The sequence below is a fragment of the Macrobrachium nipponense genome, chromosome 3 (assembly GCF_015104395.2).
Source record: "Macrobrachium nipponense isolate FS-2020 chromosome 3, ASM1510439v2, whole genome shotgun sequence".
Taxonomy (NCBI): domain Eukaryota; kingdom Metazoa; phylum Arthropoda; class Malacostraca; order Decapoda; family Palaemonidae; genus Macrobrachium; species Macrobrachium nipponense.
The window spans coordinates 5,356,758-5,376,142 of NC_087202.1; positions in this window are offsets into that span (position 1 = coordinate 5,356,758).

Below are 19,385 nucleotides of genomic sequence, written 5' to 3' on the forward strand. Positions count from 1 at the left end.
TCCGTTATATCACGTTGTTATTCCCGTGGTAGAAGAGTATATCTCTTTATATAAAAATTATGTATGTATGTATGTATGTATGTATGTATGTATGTATGTATGTATGTATGTGCCCCATTCACTGTGAAATGCAGTGAGCAACTTCAGCCAAACTTGTTACACATTTGACTTACTATTTGGAGAAGAATACTGTGGGGATAAGACATCATTGGCACCAAAGGGGTGTGTGGGGAAGGGGTGGAATAGGGGTGAAACATAAAAATAACTGAAAGCGAGAGATATTAGTGTCTAATCCATAGTTTTCAAGGTTGCTGAGATGAATAGTTACATTTCTGATGTCCTTTTAGTCCAAGTTCGGCCATGATAGGGAGGGGGGGCTGAGAAGAGGTGGGAATGGGGTGGCATGTAAAATTAACCGAAAACGACAGATAGTAGTGTCTAATCCATAGTTTTCGAGACCACTGAGATGAATAATGATGCTCCTAATGCCATTTAATTCCTTGTTCATTCTTGATTGGTAGGAGTGCGTTAGAAGTGGTTGGAAGGAGATAGTATGTAAAAAAAGCGTAAATGACAGATATTACTGTCTAATCCATAGTTTTCGAAGTCACTGAGATAAATCGTGACACTCCCGATGCCCTTAATGCCCAAATTCAGCACTGATAGACAGGGGGTTTGTGTGTGAGAAGGGGTGAAAGATAAAATGTCAAAAATGACGGATATTAGAGTCTCATCCATAGTTTTCAAGATTGCTGGGATGAATAAAGACACTCCTGATGCCCTTTTAAGTCCAAATTCAGCCCCCAATAGAATTGGATGGTGAGAAGTGGTGAAATATAAAATGTCAAAAATGTTGGGCAATGTAACTGAAGCAACTATGTTAACAAGAATAAGAGAGGGGGAGAGAGAGAAAAAAATTATCGGTTGTCATTCAGAGCTATACTGTGCAGTGCTGGGTAGGTCAGCTATTATGTATATATATATATATATATATATATATATATATATATATATATATATATATATATTATTATATATATATATGTGTATATATTTAAACACACACATAGTATGTATATATATTATTATATTATATATATATATATATATATATATATATATATATATATTAATTGTAATAACCACAATGCCGTCTTATACAAATAATTGTCACATACACGCGTCATTTTGCTTGTTCAAAAGTATTAGGACGACGAAGTATCGTTGTCATCCAATTCACCATGCCTAGGGAAATGTCTACCAGAGCGAAATAGTTAATTCATTAGTGGTTCGTCTTCTGGTGGATTCGATCCCCGTTATTTGGCTTAGAAACAACGATAGACGAAGACTTGTTGCTGGGTTGTCAAAGGCACTGGCTATCGATATTTCTAACCATATATATATATATATATATATATATATATATATATATATATATATATACTATATAATATATATATATATATATATATATAATATATATATATATATATATATATATATATGCAGAAGCTAGGTACTATGTCGTACCTCTAAGTAAATGGTGATATAGTAATCCACAATGATGTGAAATCCTTATGTAGTTATATGAAACGTATATTTCTTTTTACGGTAAATTAAAACTTTCGACCTTCAGCTGTGGTCTTGTTCAGCTGATGGTCGAAAGCTGTAATAGTACTGTACAAGAAATATATATTTTATATATCTACATAAAGATTTTACATCATTGTGGATCATATCCCCATATATATATATATATATATATATATATATATATATATATATATATATATATATATATATATATATATATATATATATATATATATATATATATATATATATATATATTTATATATATATATATATATATATATATATATATATATATATATATAATATATATATATATATATATATATATATATATATATATATATATATATATATATATACTGAAAGAATTCATCATCTGTGCAGTGCTATTTGGACTTCACTATTCCCAAAATTTTCTCCTCTCTCATCTCTCTCTCTCCGATCCGCTCCTCTCTATCTCGTCTCTCTCCTCTCTCTCTCTCTCTCTCTCTCTCTCTCTCTTTCTCTTTCTGTGTGTACATTTGAAATGAAAAATACTTTTCTGTTTTCATTTAACGCTTTATGTGCTCATTGCAATCACTTTTGCACTCAAGTCTCTAATAAAAGGCTGCCTTTTATTTAAGGAATATTTTTCAAAAATGAAAAATTTCTGCTGGATCAGTGACATACATAAAGTCTTTTTGTCGTATATGATGTTCCGTAGCAAAGTAAAAACAATTACTACGAGATTCAGGGCCTCTGTAACACGGTTTTTTCGCAATAACTTTTTATCTATGCATTTCATAAAATATAACGCTTATTCAGAATACATATTATATCAACACATAAATTTTGAGTGTATTCTGCACTACGTAGGTTGAATAAATTTGGTACTTATAATTTGTAAAAAGTGGACCTTTTTTTGAAGATTTCTTTGCTTTTTTGAAAGACGGGCCAATTTACTCAGAGAAAAGGTTTCGAACGCACTCGTTACGTAACATATGACATCATTTCTTCCCTCTTTCTCGATGAATGATTGGCTATACGTAACGAAGGCTAAACCTCTGGCAACAATGACATACAAATTTAAATACAAGCAAAGCAGTACACCTTTATGATCTCTGGAACCTCCCCACTGATAATTGTCATAATGAACAAACCAACAAAATATGTTAATAAATACAAAAACACTTCGATTATTAGTCTAACTCCCAAAATAAGTTTCCAAAGAAATTACAGTCTACTTTATAGGTCACAATCCGATTGACAAGATGTAGGGAATAGTTGGTAATTACCAAAAACATAGTAGACAAGCTTGATTTGATAACTGCTATATCCAATGTCAAGCAATTTTTATTTATTGGCTATCTACCTATTTACTGAAAAAAAATAGCCGGTACCGTATATTGGCTTTAAACCTTCACCAATAATTATCGTCAGAATGGTGACTTCATGAGGCTCCACCCACTTTCGCCTCGTTATAATTCAGGATAACACTGAAGGCTACCATGGGCATTGTTGGATTAGAAAATTTAACTTCTGGCTATAAAAACTAATTTCTCGAATTCTCGAGTAGTTGTAAGAAGTGCTAAATGATCCTCAAGCATCCCAGCAGTTGGTCTAAACGTTTAATTCATGTATATTACTGCTATACTGTTGCGGCACTACTGCTACAGTAGTATTACTACGCTAGCATTGATACCCCACCCACATCTACGTATCGTTCCGCCATTTATAAAGTCTTTGGGTTTCAGAGCCGATGGAATTTCTGTCTGGTTGATGGGCGGGGCAACATTTAGTCAAAAGATGTTTGTTTACCATTGCTTACGTAATGAATGTTTTTCGACTCTTGGCTCGTAATCATTGGCCATGGCGTCGCTAGAATCATTTTTACTCTATAAAAATTAAAACTATCGGGTTTTAGGTTATTGATAATGCTGACAAAATTTGTGTGTGGTTGTAAAATATACATATGTCAACTTTCAGCTACATCCGATGCTTTGACAAGGAGCAAAGTCCAAAAAACCGTGTTACAGAGACCCTGAATCTCATAGTAAAAGCCAGATATTCCTTGTCAGTATTTCAAACGTTCTATTAAAACACTCGACCATGTGTAAAAAAAAATAAAAATAAAAATAAAAAATTAAAAAATAAAAAAGTTTTCAAAGGCCAAAAAGGGTATCAGGTCAACCCATGACGAGTGGTTAAATAGTAAGAATATGTGAGAACAAGGTGTGATCCGACTTCCAGCTTACTCGGGGCGTATGCTAAAATCTACGGTAAAGCGTTATTTCACCGAAAAAAATTAGAATAAATACGCCATATTTTATTAGAAGTAATTGTTCTGTGCGGTTTAATATGGATATTATTTATTTGTTACATTTTTATTCTAATAATTAAATCATAAATATCCCATCCTAAAATTCCTGTATCTTTACCTCAACGCAAAACACCTTTTTTAGGTCTTTTTAGGTTTTTTCATAGACCTTTCCTAACCCCCTCGACAAGAGCAACGTCAACAATAAATTATTTTGTAGGCTTATATACTCCCCGAGTAAGAGCAAACAGAAACTATATTCAGCGAGAAATAATGACAACTAAGTGATTAAGGAACATAGTAAACAATAACTGACAATGGGCAGTTCGGGGGTATTGCCGCCAGTGCACCTCATGCGATGCACTGTAGGCATTACTCAAGGTTCTTTGCAGCGTTCTTTCCTTAGGCCCCCTAGCTACAACCCCCTTTATTCTTTCTTCTTATTCCACCCTCTGATTCATAGTGCAACTGTGAGGTTTTCCTCCTGTTACACCTCTCAAACCTTTTTCACTGTCAATTTCAGTTTCAGCGGTGAATGACCTAATAGTTCCCAGCGCTTGGCCTTTAGGCTTGAATTCTATATTGTAATTGACTACATGGAGGCGATGCAATAGCGTAAGAGAAAAGAGTGCATTATGACGTAGTTCCTGCTTATTTAGTAGTTAGTTTGAAAGAGAGAGAGAGGAGAGAGAGAGAGAGAGAGAGAGAGAGAGGAATAATTTGATGTTAACATGAGAACGCACGGACATTTTGGCATCAAATTTTGGTGGTTAACATTATAAACATTATGTTTCACCAGAATTCTCGACATTTGAACAGATTTTTCAGTTTTTTTTTTCTTTCGTTCAAACAAGCCTTCATAACCTTCGAACTAAACAAAAACATTTTGTTATTTAGTAATAATTTTACAGAACAACAAGACTTTTTCATCAATTCAAAGCCACCATGGAAACAGTTAATGGAATATAGTAGAATTAAATTAACAGCATAATAACTTTCATTTACCACGTTTAGAGCGAAATCCACTCAGTGATTCTTCACTGTGATCAAAGTAATTCATATAATTAGAGACTTTGATGCCGACCTCATTATCCGTCCCTTTAATCATGAATCTGTATTTTTCCCAGACTGTCTGCCTGCCGTAATGGTAGTAATTTAGTTAGCAGATTTGTTTCACATTTGACAGTGAATCAAAAATTAACAGTTAAAGGATTTTTGGCCAGCTTTTTATGGTGATATTTATGCTCGTTTTTCTCAACTGCACCATCTTGTTCAGAATCAGGTTTACTTAATTAGTGTGATTTCTCCCTTTCAGTTTAAATTCAAATTGCCATTTTTACCTCATCACTTTAAAGTTAAATTGTCGTGTGTCCCTCTTCTCTTAAATTTGAATTGGCCTTTTTCGCTGATCACTTTAGATTTAAATTGTCATTTTTCCCTCATCACTTTAAATTTAATTTGTCTTTTTCCCCTCATCACTTTAGATATAAATTGTCATTTTCCCTCATCACTTTTAAGTTTAAATTGTCATTTTCACTCATCACTTTTAAGTTTAAATTTTCATTTTCCCTCATCACTTTAAATTTAAATTGTCATTTTCCCTCATCACTTTAGATTTAAATTGTCATTATTCCTTCATCACTTTTAATATAGACACTGCATTGACAGTTCTACTTCACTGGAATTTGAATGAAGTGGATATTGATCTGAAAGTTTTCGTTACGATTCTCAAAATGAAATATAAATTATTCAGAATGAAAATACTCGGTACATGTTGTACCATTGGTTTCTGAGTACTGTTTTGAATTGAATTCCTCTTCGAATGAGGCACAATCTGTGATAAAGGTTTGGTGATCGCATCTTTATCATGTTTGTAAAAAATAATAATAAGTGAACACTAAAGAATTTCTTCAGTTTTCTTTTTATTCAATTTTATATTGCTTATAATTTGTTGGTTGTCATTGCACCTCATGCGGAACACTGCAGGCATTACTTACGTTCTTTGTAGCGTCCCTTCGGCCAGTAGCTGCAACCCCTTTCATTCCCCTTACTGTACCTCCGTTCATATTCTCTTTCTACCATCATACTTTCCTTAGCCCTCTCCTAACGATTGTTTAATAGTTCAACTGCTTTGTGAGGATTTCCTTCTGTTAACCTTTCAAACCCTCTTAACTGTCAATTTCCATTTCAGCTCTGATTGACCTGATAGGTTCCAATGCTTGGCTTTTGGTCTAACTTCTGTATATATTCTGTTGTATTCTATTGGCTCCTTAGATAACTCCCAGATATTCGTCATCGAGAAACATAAATAAAGGTACACTGGATGAAAGGGACAGGCCTATAAAAACCTATATTCCTTAGATAGTAATGTACGGAGTAATTTCCGAGGGTATAAACACGAATTCATCTTATTTAGCACAATTTATATGTCATTACCACTAGAGCGTAAAAATACATTAATTGGATCCTCCTTCGTTATTCAAAATTCAGTCACTTAACCGGAATTCACTTGGATGATTCTCTCTTGAATTACTTCCTTTTTAAATTTTGCAGACATATTACTGTATAGAGATTTTAATGTATCAATTTCTAGTAATAATATAGAGTAATTTTTTGTAAAGTTCCTACTAATATTGGTAATGTTTTGTGTGTGTGTATGTATTTTTGTCATTTTCAGTGTGCAGTTGACAGTCAAAATTCAGTCATCAAGAGCAGTTGGAAATAGCATCAAGTCTGTTTTGAATCGTAATGCAATTAACTTTCACCGTTCTGCATAATTGGACCTTTGCCCTCCCAACTACATACTGGAAATGTAGACTTCATGAATAAGCTTGAGAGAAATAATTGCTATTTCTCTCTCTCCCTCTCATTCTTTCACTGAGACTATAAATTGCTAAATGTTTACCATTTTTTTCCCTTATTCACTCAGTCTCTTTCTCGCTCACATTCTGGCGACTCGCGTTCGATTTCTCTGGCTGGAATTATGTAATCAGTTGTTAATCGTGGTTGTAGGTAGCATCTCGGTTGGAGGAAGAAAAGAGAGAGAGAGAGAGAGAGAGAGAGAGAGAGAGAGAGAGAGAGAGAGAGAGAGAGAAGATAAAACAGTGGACGTGGAAGTTGATTGGCTCTCTCTCTCTCTCTCTCTCTCTCTCTCTCTCTCTCTTTAGTCGAAATAAGGGGGATGTCTCTCTCTCTCTCTCTCTCTCTCTCTCTCTCTCTCTCTCTCTCTCTCTCTCTCTTTAGTCGAAATAAGGGGGATGTTCTCTCTCTCTCTCTCTCTCTCTCTCTCTCTCTCTCTCTCTCTCTCTGAAGTCGAGATAAGGGTCATATCCTTCCGAGTCATTCTCCCATTAGGAAATAGCATTTTGATCCTGCGAGAGAGTAGTAAGAGTACGAACAGTAACCCGAAAGAAAAGTTAGAGAAAGAGATTAACGGTGTAATCACTTCCGGAGAACCCAAAAATCCAGTCGAGATTAAAGTGCCCATAGCAATTCCCATCAAGGGACCTTTGGCCATCAAAGGTCAGAATTACAGACTGGGTGCCATGAACTTTCACTCTTTCTAAAAGTCACTCTCTTTTGGCTTAAGTGTATGAGGATGTGTTTGTGGGAGTGTATCTGCGCCCCCGTGAGGGGGTAGTGCCGTCAGTGCATCTCATTCGGTGCAATGTAGGCATTTACTTAAGGTTCTTTGCAGCGTCCCCTTGGTCCCTAGCTGCAACCACTCTCATTCCTTTTACTGTACCTCCGTTCATATTCTCTTTCTTCCATCTTACTGTCATTAACCCTCTCCTAACAATTATTGTTTCATAATGCATGGCATAATGCCAAAAATCTATATAAATCAAAAAAGTACATCTGCGCAGTAACACAGTCCATAGAAAGCTTTAGGTAACGGATATCAGTAACCTAATTCATTATGGGGATGCATATCCCTGTTAAGTCAGTTATCAACGATTCAAAACAGTGTAAATCCTTGACTAAAAAAACACATTCTGCCAATGACAAAATATGCGGGATAATAATAGTCCAAATTATATTTATGCTATTATGATTAATGACAATCGTTCTAGTACAGCTAAGACGTCAACCACTGGTTCCATGTAACGTAAAAACACCATACAAACAAACAAACAAACAACAAATGGAATGAATATTTTGACGGGAAGTCTTTTGAAATATGATATTATTTTCATATAGGTCTAGACATGTTCCGTCAATGATTTTAATGTTGGTTTTAATGAAACAATGTAAACGCCAAAAAAAAAAACAACTGAAATTTATCGATTTCCAAACTTACCTTGGCGAAATTAAGAGAAGGAGAATGGAGTAAGTTTTCGAAAGCTCTTGCGCCTATATGTAATTACATTTCTACTGTACTGTTGTCTTCTTCACCATTTTAGTGACATGCAATGGTGAAAATTTTATTATTGTTATTATTATTTTTTTGTGTTTTATGGGGTGGGGGCCTTGCGGGGGAAGGGACGAGGCGGGGCTATCAAACAGCACATCCTATTCGACAGGGTCGTTTATATATTGTGGGGTTCTGGGTTACCTCCTGCTTCCTTAGGATTCCATCACTTTTCTCACTATGTGTGCTGTTTCCAGGAGCACATTCTTCTGCATGAGTCCTGGAGCTATTTCGACCTCTAGTTTCTTCAGGTTCCTTTTCAGGGATCTTGGGATCGTGCCTCCTAGTGTTCCTATGATTATGGGTACAATTTCCACTGGCATATCCCATATCCTTCTTATTCCTATTTTTAGCTTTTGATACTTATCAATTTTTTTTTCTTTCTCGTCTACTCTGGTGTCCCATGGTATTGTGACATCGATGAGTGACATGTTGTTCTTTGTTTTGGCAATCAACGTCACGTCTGATATATTGGCACGAATCAACCTATCTTTTCTGATACCATAGTCCCAGAGGATCTTTGCTAGTCGTTTTCTATCACCCGCTCAAGTTGGTGTTCGTATCCCTTATTATTGCAAGGTAGCTGGTGCTTCTTGCACAGGCTCCAGTGGAGGGCTTATGCTACTGAATCGTTCCTCTTCTTACACTGGTTCTGTGCAAGTGCCGGACATTAGCTTCCTTTGTGGTTTATGGTTTCGTTTTTCATATTGCACTTCCTGCATATGGGTGAGATGTTAGTTTCCATCTATTGTTCTTTGAACATATCTGGTTCTTAGGGTCTGATGTTGTGCCGCCGTTATCATTCCTTCTGTTTCTTTCTTGTGTTCTCCCCTCAGTAGGCATTGCCATGTTTCATCGCTGGCTAGTTCTTTAGTCTGTCTCATGCACTTTTGTGCCATTCCTCCGTTCAGTTTGTCATTCTCCTGTCTCTGTATATTTCTGGGTCTTCGTCTACTTTTATCAGTCCTTCTTCCCATGCACTCGTTTTCGCTGGTTTTCAGATATTGCCTCAGTAGTCTGCTTTCGCTGTTATTATTATTATTATTATTATTATTATTATTATTAGTTATTATTATTATTATTAAAAATGTACAGTAAAATTCACGTGGAAAACATTCATAAAATACACAAAAATCTAGTGGTAGCATCTTAAAAATAGACGTTTCTACATAAAAAATAGATATGTCCTTTTGTATACCAGGTTATGTAACAATTCTCCTCATCAGTCATTTATGTGAGGAGATTCTCTTGTCTAATTTAGAGTATCGGCTACCCACTAGACCTTATCAAATCATTATTATTAGAATTATTATTCAGATCAAGTCCAGCCAGAGCCTCAGCTGCTCTTCAAGTTAAACATATTCAATCCAGCATCAGTCTTGCTGAGTCTGGCATTGGATTCAAAAACAGTTTTTACTCTGAGGTGAAATTCAGGTCGTCTTTGATACGGTTCAAGGCTGAGAGCTCTTATGCAGATGCAATTGCACGGACACAAAAATACTCTGCATTCAAATTGGGTTCTTTGGAAGCAAAGGCTTTGAATGTGGTATATCGTTTTTGGTACAGGTCTCTTTGAACTTTTCTTCATCTGTCTGTGTATCTATCTAACTAGCAAGATAGCTTATCTGTTTGTATATAAATATTATTATATATAAAAACACAGAAACACATATATTAATGCTAAGGACTGTATTTCGGTGGACCAACTTCCACCCTTGATATACAAGGGTGGAAGTTAGTCCACCGATATATATATATATATATATATATATATATTATATATATATCTTATATTTTTTAATATATATATATATCCTTATAAGAATTTTTTTAAATAAAAACCCAGGATAATATATATGATATATATATATATATTATATATAATCTATATTATATATGATATAATGTATGTGTGTGTGTGTATGATGAATAACTTATCAACGATTGTATCTATGTATTATATATAATATAATTATAATATATATATAATATAATATATGTATTTAATAAGTATATATATATATAATATATATCTTATAATATATATATATATATATATATAGATATATATATATATATATATATATATATATATATAGTCCTTAAAATTTAAACCAGAGTTTTTCAATGGGGCTATATATATATATATATATATATATATATATATATATATATGTATATATGTATATATATATATATGTTATATATATATGTATATATTATATTATATATATATATAATATATATAAATATATATATATAGTATATATAATAAATTACAAACGATGGGGATACACACCATAAGCTATAACAAATGGAATTTTGAAACTTTTAAATGAAAGCATTAGAGATAGTTAGACCAATAATGTTAGTAAAGAAATTCTGTGAATTTCTATAATAAAGTAAATAAAAATGGACGTCTATATATTTCATTATTTTTAATCGGCTGAATTATGATGAAAAATGATCTTGCTTACGAAAGTCGCATCGAATAAATGGTAAGAATAATAGCAGCCCATTTCATTCCTTTTACTGCACCCCCATTCTTATTCTCTTTATTCCATCTTACCTTCCACCCTCTCCCAACAGTTGACCCGTAGGTGGGTTAGTGCCGTCAGTGGACCTCGTGCGGTGCACTGTAAGAATTTCTTAAGGTTCTTTGCAGCGTGCCTTCCTGAGGCCCCTCTAGCTGCAACCTCTTTCGTTCCTTTTACTCTACCTCCTTTCATATTCTCTTTCTTCGTTCTGACTTTCCTTAACCCTCTCCTTACACTTGATTCATAGAGCAACTGCTTTGAGTTTTTCCTCCTGTTACACCTTTCTAACCTTTTACAGTCAATTAATTTAATTTGTTTCGTTATCAGTCGTACTGTAAGCAACGGTGCACAGTGGAACCCCCAAGCTACACACTTGCGCTCTTTCCTTTGTATTCGTTTTGGTTGATCTTCATATGAGATTAATGGTAAATACATTTGCCCAGCTGTGTGAGAATTCACGCAACAGTGAAATTAGATGAATGTGCTCACTAATTGGTCTATTCGGTCGCGTGGCTCTGACGCTGTAACGGATTGACTACTGTAATTATTTCAGTAACTTATCTATGAAGTGTTGACAATAAAATGTACATTCAGAAATAGATGTTTTGCAAGAGTATTGCCTCACTGTTTCAGTTTTAAAATTTTAAATCTATTGTTTGCATATTTTTTTTTTATCCATTAGTAAGCATTCCCCGTGGTGGAGTAGTGTATACAGTACACCTCGTGCGGTGCATTGTGAGCGTTAATTATGGTTCTTTGCATTGTCCCTTCGACCCCTGTCTGCAACCCTTTTCGTTTCTTTTACTGTACCTCCTTTCACATTCTTCTTCTTCCATCTTACTGTCCGCCCGCTGCTAAAAATTAATTCATAGCGCAACTGTCAATTTCCGTAGGTCCCAGTGCTTGGCCTTTGGCCTTAATTCTATGTTCAATTCTGTTAATAAGTAAGCAGTATAAACAAAACATCCGTACGTTAGGTTTGCTTAAATGTCATCAAAATCCGATAGAGAATATTTACAGATTTTTTTTCTTTTGGCCGCATAGGAAAAGATAAAAGTGCATAATTGTCACAAACACTTAAATTATAAAGTATTGTATAACAGCTTTTAGAAATTTTGGAAACACTAAATTGAAATCTCTGCGTTTGGACAGTAGGTCAGAAGAATGAAGATCATATCAGTATTGCTGTCGGAAAGACAATCCATGTGAAACTAATAAAAAATGCGCAGTGGGGTTTTCTGTACAGCGTGGAATCATGGGCCCCAAAAATAGATCTGTCTTTCTGTGGTCTCGGTATAATGCTGTATGAGCCGCGGCACGTGAAACTTTAACCGCGGAACGGTGGTGGCCAGGTCTGTATCGTTGCCAGACGCAGGATTATGTCTAGCTTTAACCTTAAATGAAATAAAAGCTACTGAGAATAGAGCGCTGCAATTTGGTATGTTTGATGATTGGAGGGTGGACGGTCAACATACAAATTTGCCGCCCTCAAGCCTCAGTAGTTTTTCAGATCCGAGGGCGGACAGAGAAAGTGCGGACGGACAAAAAACTAAAATAATAAGAGACGTATATTTGGTTAGATATGAAAAAAAGAAATCTTCAATAATCGAGTTTCGTATTATATTACGAGGAACTTCAAATGCTAATCATTTTACTGAGCTCATTAATCCTCTTGATATAACAGTTTAATGGTCGACAAAAAAAATTATGCACATACTTGGATGAGCCTGAATCTTTCTGATATCTTGTTCATTAAAGAGCTCATTACACCTAATGATTCGAGGATGCAATCTTTTAATAGTTGGTCATTATCGGATATGAAGGATTGAAGGATTTGCTTGGCTGTCCTTCATCTTATGAGGAAATTACCTCGGGTTGCTCTTTGTCCTACGTATGGGTACACATCTAGATGTTTATATAATATATATACATATTGTGTACATATACATACATATAAATAAAGTTTTTTTTGCCACGAAGGAAAAAATGAAAAAGCGAGATAGCCGAATACTTTCGGTCCTGTTCGGACCCGTTACTTAAGAAAGTGTTATTCATTATTCTACTGCTGATCATACTTAACATGACATCAGAAAACAAGGTAACTCTACACACTAGGCGTGAATGATCTGATTGAAGACTTTTAAGAACTTTCTTGAGGAATGTTTTTATTGTGGAGGCAAAATGGTAGCCCAAGAGAAAGACATTTTGCTGTGCTAATGAGACAGTTAAGTATATCTTAGTTTAACCAGACCAATGAGCTGATTAACAGCTCTCCTTAAGTAAAGGGTCCGAACAGGACCGAAAGTACTCGGCTATCTCGCTTTTTCATTTTTTCCTTCGTGGCAAAAAACCTTTATTTATAAATAGCATCACGTTTTATATACTTCGTGATCAAGTTATTCATACATACATATATATACATATATACATATGTATATATTATAAATATATATACACATATTTATATATCATTATAAATATATCAATATATAATAAATATACATAGAAATATATTATATACATATGTATCTATCTATCTGTCTATTCTATATATCTATCTTATGTCTATCGATATACATTATATATATATCTATCTATCTATCTATCTATATATATATATATAAAATATATACTATATATATAGATATATAAATATATATATATATATATATCATATATATATATATCTATATATATATATATATCAATATATAATATATATATATATATATATATATAATATATATATATATATATATATATATATATATATATAGATATATATAATATACACACACATATATATATATATATATATATACATATATATATATATATATATATATACATACATATATATATATATATATATATATATATATAAATATATATATATATATATATATATATATATATATATATATATATATATATATATATCATACATACGATCCATATATATATTTTTTCACTGGAACTAAAACTTTTACCACATAAGCGAAAAACAATTTAGTTCTAATGGGAGCAGTAATATTGAATTTGCAACCATGATTCAATAACGTCGACAAATATATTGATTTCGCAAAAATGTAAAACAGTATGTTTTCTTTTCTTTTCAATATTAAAGTAAGTCGTGGTGAAAACCTAAATTTTTTTCTAAATGGAAAATCATGACAATTCATGTGTATTGCAAAAATATACAGAGGAAAAACCGATCATTTCTTCCATCTACTGGACCACTGGGACATTTTCAGACAATAATGAATATATAATTATTTCATAACTATTCCACTCTTGAAGTCGTGTACTAACGTGGTAAAAGCGAAGAGACCCTCTTTCAGTTTCATTGCAGAAATACCTTGATTATCGTACGTAAATTCAACAATACGTTTCGTATAGGTTCCAGTAATCAAAATAATTTCATTAAAAGCATTGTTAATATATAAAGCTGTGTTGCTTTCTTTCGTGTTCTAAATTCAGAAGATATAATTGATTCGTCATTTGAAATACAGGGTGTCCATAAAGTCCCAGTACCGTTATAGGTATTTATTAAACAGACTGGTACTGGGACTTTATGGACACCCTGTATAACATGATTAGTAGGCTAGGCACCCCAAGGGAACCATTTAAATATTAATAAAAACATGTACTTTTTTTGTAGATCCAGAGCCCATAAGAAAATTATATTTTTATGTTTTCATTCTTGCATTTTTTGTAAATATATATATGTATATATATGAATGACGTCAAATCACATAGATGACGTCATTCATTCCTTCAAAGACAGTACATTAAAATGAGAAACATTGCAAAGATAATTTCTTTTTGAAAAGGTTCATAGAGTTTATAAAGTAAGCAGAAATCAAAGTCCAGTGTAGGATGAAGTTTTAATGGCTATGAAGCCTAAGGTAACGTCATTTAAATTTTGTAAATACGTTCAGCAAGTTTCCTAAGCTTTCCAAATAACAACCATACTAGTCATGCGCTTATGCCTAAACAGGCGAGAGTTCTATTTCAATATGGAGCACAATGTAATTTTAATCTATATACTACAGTAATATTTAATGCAGCACTATTTATTAATTTGAATATGTGAGCCGTAAAAAGCAGACTAAGCATATTCCTTAATTGCTTTGTAATTAGTATCACTAAGATAACTCCAGAAGACCCCCAGTGAATTGCCCAATATGGTCCCATAACCCTTTGCTTAAGTTGCTTAAGTCCACTCAAGTCCTATTTGTTGACAAAATAAGTTAATATGCTTAGTTTAACACATACTTTAGGCATGAATAGCTGGGAATAGAACGTACAAGAAAATCCAAAGCATTTATAGTTTTGTATATTTATCTATTTACAAAATGTACCCAAGTAATACACAACAGGGAGGTATCCATACCCATTAGGGGTATGGAACTTGATCTCTGGATATATATATATATATATATATATCTATATATATATATATTATATATATATATATATATATATATATATATATATATTTTTAGTTTTGTATATTTAAATCTATTTACAAAATGTACCCACGTATACACTGACACATTAAAATCATATATATATATATATATATATATATATATATATATATATATATATATATATATATATATATATATCTATATATATATGATTTTTAATGTGTCAGTGTATACGTGGGTACGTTTTGTAAATAGATAAATATACAAAACTATAAATATATATATATATATATATATATATATATATATATATATATATATATATATATCCCAGAGATCAAGTTCCATACCCCTAATGGGTATGGATACCTCCTGTTGAGAACCACTGCCTTAAAGCGTCTCTCTAATATCAAATTGTAGATGCATATTACAGTATTATGTGCTACTTTATATTGCATAATATGTCATCAAACTATTACCCTGTGGAGGGATAACAATGAAAATTAAAACAACTCATCCGTGAACTTCACACCTCTCTTCCTAAGAGAAACGTTCATCTCAGAGGACACGAATTCATAACCTAGACTGGAAAAACGAGACGAGAAGTATCTGTACTGAAACCTTTTTCTTCTGGAAGTTCTTAGAGTAATCACCTCGGAAGGGCACGGGACGTAAAACAAGATTCCTGTCTACATCTCCCACTGGGAAAGTTTTCTTGTTAAGGGAATTCTTGGTCTTCTTTTCTGGGAAGGGGGGGGGGGGGGGTGGGGGGGGGGGGGGGGGGGGGGCGAAAATTAGGAGCTATTGTCCACCAACTTCGGATAAGAAGAGTTTCCTAAGAAATGTGTTCATCGGAGGCTAGCAAAGGTTATATATACATACATACATGTAAATAAATTATTCTGTCAAAAAACAGGGATATGTCCTCAATTATAAAAGGCCAGGGGTGGGATGTCAGTCCACCGAAAATATATAGTCCGTAGCTTTAAAACACCATTCTGTTTAATTGGCCTTTTATACGTGAGATATTATATATATATAATATATATATATATATATATATATATATACATATATATATATTATATTTTTATATGGATATTAAAACAATATCAGCCTTAGATATATCCTGTTACTTTCGAATATTAATAGGTTTTATGGCTATTGCGAGAAAAAACACAGGTAATTGAATCATCGTCACTGCTAGAAAGAAGTGTTCACCTTATTCACTTCCATTCTCAAATCGTACCAAATTATGAATTCATATATACTTTATATGAATATTACGACCATATCAAACATTAGATATACCCTGATACTTTCGAATATTAATAGGTTTTTATGGATATTATGAAAAAAATCACGGTAATTTGAATTATCGTCAATGCTTGAAGGAATAATTCCCCTAATTCACTTCTATTCTCAAATCATACCAAATGATGAATACAGAGGTTGAAAAGTAGAACAGTAGACATCGCCGTGTTATGCATCTACTTATACATTACAAATCTAGTGGTCCATAATTGTCCTTACAGTTTACTTAAGCTTTATATGCATTGCATGACCTTTGACAATAACTTTAGGTTTACTATTGCCTTTCTGTAGACATCATCAGTGCAGGACTCAAAGCCGTAGGGGGCAGGGGTTGGGGGGTGGGGTTGGGTTATTGCCGTCAGTGCACCTCACGTGGCGCACTTTAAGGGTCTTTGCTGCAACCTCTCTCATTTCTTTTACTGTACCGCCTCTCCTATTCTCTTCCTTCCAATTTAATTTTTCCAACCTATAAAAATGGTTTCCTATTGCAACTGATTTGAGTTTTTTTTCTTTTTCTCTTGTTATACCTTTCAAACTTTCTTACTGTCAATTTACCCTTTCATCGCCGATTGCCCACAATAGGTCCCAGAGTTGCTTGGCCTGTGGCCTGAATTCTACATGTATTCTATTCTATTTGAAGCCGCAGGCAGTTTAGAATGAAGACGACTGTCAATATTAACGGACGATTTCTGAAGTCCAGTTTCTTTCCCTTTCCCTCCAACCCCTCCTGCATTACCATTCCAGAGACCTGGATCTGACCCATTTCACCCTAATGGCCTTCGAAAGCTTCTCCCTGTCCAGTGAAATTGAATGATGAAATGCACTCGGACTCCGGCACCGTCGTTTTATATTCAAAGGTGATTTGGCAGGCTCTTCATTATGATTGACAATTGCTGTTATTATTATTATTATTATTCTTATTATTTATTTATTTATTTATTTATTTATTTTGCTCTATCACAGTCCTCCAATTCGACTGGGTGGTATTTAAAGTGTGGGGTTCCGGTTCCATCCTGCCTCCTTAGGAGTCCATCACTTTTTCTTACTATGTGCGCCGTTTCTAGGGTCACACTCTTGTGCATTATTATTATTATTATTATTATTATTATTATTATTATTATTATTATTATTATTATTATTATTATTATTATTATTATTATTATTTTGGAAGAAGACCCTCTTTTTAAACAAAAACTGTTGAATAAAATGGCAGAATTCAGCGAATTAATCGTATATATTATCTTTTCTATTTTTCTTATTACCTCTCTTTTCTGGCTCAGCGATACTTCTTAATAATTGGTCAATATCCATATTGGGAATAAGGCTGAAAGTGGTATTTTATTTATTTTAGACAGGATTTTTATTAGTCAACACTGGTATTATACCAGTATTGACTAAATAAAATACCACTTTCAGCATTATTCAGATTTCTCCCATTATGAATATTGGCCAATTATTAAGTGGTATCGCTGACCCACAAAAGTGAGCAATAAGAAAAATATAAAAGAAATGATATATAATATTAATTCGCTGAATTCTACCATTTTATTCAACAATATTATTATTATTATTATTTAAGCGATTTTGGCAGGTTCTTGCTTATGATTGGCAATTATTATTATTAATATATTATTGTTATTATTATTATTATTATTATTATTATTATTATTATTATTATTTAAGGTGATTTAGTAGGTTTTTTTTATTATTATAATATTATTTAAAGTGATTTTGCAGGTTCTTCATTATGATTGGCAATTATTATTGTTATTATTAATTGTTTTATTTAAAAGGGATTTTGCAGGTTCTTGTTTATTATTATTATTATTATTATTATTATTATTATTATATTATTTAAAGGGGATTTTGCAGGCTCTTGCTTATGATTGACAATTATTATTATTATTATTATTTTATCCTGCTTCCTTAGGAGTCCATCACTTTTCTTACTATGTGTGCCGTTTCTAGGATCACACTCTTCTGCATGAGTCCTGGAGCTACTTCAGCCTCTAGTTTTTTTCTAGATTCCTTTTCAGGGATCTTGGGATCGTGCCTAGTGCTCCTATGATTATGGGTACGATTTCCACTGGCATATCCCATACCCTTCTTATTTCTATTTTTCAGATCTTGATACTTATCCATTTTTTTCCCTCTCTTTCTCTTCTACTCTGGTGTCCCATGGTATTGCGACATCAATGAGTGATACTTTCTTCTTGACTTTGTCAATCAAACGGTTCACGTCTGGTCTGTTTGCACGTATCACCCTATCCGTTCTGATACCATAGTCCCAGAGGATCTTTCCTGATCGTTTTCTATCACTCCTTCAGGTTGGTGCTCGTACCACTTATTACTGAAAGGTAGCTGATGTTTCTTGCACAGGCTCCAGTGGAGGGCTTTTGCCACTGAATCATGCCTCTTTTTGTACTGGTTCTGTGCAAGTGCAGGGCATTCACTTGCTATGTGGTTTATGGTTTCATTTTTCGTATTGCACTTCCTACATATGGGAGAGATGTTATTTCCGTCTAATTATTATTATTCTTATTATTATTATTATTATTATTATTATTATTATTATTATTATTATTATTTAAAGGTGATTTTGCAGGTTCTTGCTTATAATTTGGCAATTATTATATTATTATTATTATTATAATTATTATATTATTATTATTATTTTTTTTTTTTTTTTTTTTTTTTGCTCTATCACAGTCCTCCAATTCGACTGGGTGGTATTTATAGTGTGGGGTTCCGGGTTGCATACTGCCTCCTTATGGAGTCCATCACTTTTCTTACTA